The sequence below is a fragment of the Capra hircus genome, chromosome 14, assembly GCF_001704415.2.
Source record: "Capra hircus breed San Clemente chromosome 14, ASM170441v1, whole genome shotgun sequence".
NCBI classification, from domain to species: domain Eukaryota; kingdom Metazoa; phylum Chordata; class Mammalia; order Artiodactyla; family Bovidae; genus Capra; species Capra hircus.
This window is the reverse complement of record NC_030821.1, coordinates 18,718,841-18,720,777: the sequence shown is the minus strand read 5'-3', so window position 1 is coordinate 18,720,777 and position 1,937 is coordinate 18,718,841. Positions and strand designations below refer to the sequence as shown.

At 49.1% G+C, this 1,937-nt stretch overlaps 1 pseudogene; it reads right to left on the bottom strand.

Moving 5' to 3' along the window:
* LOC102175495 lies at positions 1,063–1,302 on the bottom strand (annotated as a pseudogene).

Genomic DNA, 1,937 nt, shown 5'->3' with positions numbered 1-1,937 from the left:
CAGGGAATGCATTCACTCATTCAGCCACTCACTTACTCACTCACTCACTCATTCATTCACTCATTCATTTTCTTGTTTCAGAGGGCCTGTCCCTCTTGACTTCTAAAGAGAATGCATTTTGACCTTTGACCTTAAAAAAAAAATCCTGAAGAGCTGTTGATCATCCTTCATAGCTAGCCAATCACACTGGTTTTGTAAAGCAGTTCAGCAGGTGAAAAAAAGGGGATGGGGGAGGCATAAGGCTCTACAGTCAGGTAACTTAGGTTACCTGCTGCTAAGTAACTTCAGTCGTGTCCGACTCTGTGTGACCCCATAGACGGCAGCCCGCCAGGCTCCGCTGTCCCTGGGATTCTCCAGGCAAGAACACTGGAGTGGGTTGCCATTTCCTTCTCCAATGCATGAAAGTGAAAAGTGAAAGTGAGGTCGCTCAGTCATGTCTGACTCTTAGCGACCCCATGGACTGCAGCCTACCAGGCTCCTCCACCTCAGCTACCCAGTCTGAAAGTCAGGTTAATAAGACCTGCCTTCAAGCCCACTGGGTAACAGCATTATGTGAAGAGACAGGATTTTCTGCTGAGTGACTAGGTGCGAACTCCAGGTTGCTGAGTGCTGAGCTGGCTGAGACGGGGGCTCCCCCTCCTCTAGGAGTAGGGCTGTGCTCACCCCCCTGAGGGGTTCCTGGCCGCTGTTAGCATCAGTGTGCACTTCCAAGAAGCCTTTCTCTGCCATCCAGGCCACTCTCAGGATTACAGAAGCCTGCATTGTCATATGCTCATCAGGTGCTATTCTGTCCTCACTCAGAGTCCCTAAAAAAAAAAAAAAAAAGGAAAGCACAGGGGCTGGGGTCCCTCTCCTGGAGCACAACCTGTGTATTGTTCAGCCAAGCTCAGATAGTGCCAAGACAGGTGGGCCCCTTGGGCCACCCCTTTTTTTCCAGCAATAATTAAAATATTTAAAGTAATACATTTACAGCCCAAATAGTTCTACATTGTACATTTCAGGTTTAACCAACTTCATAAAAATACTTGAGAACAGCTGTATCCACAGATTTAGACTACTAAATTATTTCTTTGCCCATTCTTCTCTCCCTTTTCTTTCCTGAATAATCTCTTTCAGATATAGTTCAAGGGAGAATGTATCCTCCTCATATTCTGCCCACCGCTCTTTAGGCAGGATCTGCTGCCTCATGCCCAGGTCCAGTGCTCTCTTGATGAGAAACACTCTGTAGTTACAAAGGTTCTCAGGAAGCCTTCTTATGGCTTCTTTTACATCGTCATCCTCATATATTGCATCATCTCACATTAAGCCCAGTTTATTGGACCTGTGCTGCACCAGGGGTTGGAATGAATTCCAGCATCCACATGGCATGATTAAAGAACATGTTCTATAGGCGAAAGGGAAATTTGCAGAGGCCAGTGCAGAACCAGAGAAGAGAAGGAATCTTCTCTAGTCCAGTGCAGAACCATAGAAGAGGAATCTCCCTGCATTCTCTTTTCAGCCACAGAGAATTGTGCTCAGGGCTCAGATTCTGCTGACTGGCAGTTTGGTCTATGTTCCATGACCAGACCCTCCCCCATGGGCCTCCCTTTGTCTAGGGTAATTGTAGGACAGCCCTTTTGACATGGAGACTATCTAGGCAGCTTGGACCAGTGGTCTGGATCAAGGGCAGTGGAAGAGGGCGGAGTAGGCAGGATGCAAAGAATGTTTCCTGGCCTGAGAAGCCACAGCAGCTCCAGGCCAGCCCCTCCCCTTCCTCTAGACCAGCCCTTCCCCTTCCTCCAGGCCAGCCCCTCCCCTTCCTCCAGACTCAGGGAGCCTAGGAAGAGGAGGGAGACTCTTCATCTGGTCACGCTGCACAAAAACCACCCACAGGAAGTCTTGAACACTTGGGCCTGGACCCCAGGCTGTCTTCCCAAGCCAGGCTGACAGTGCTTGCA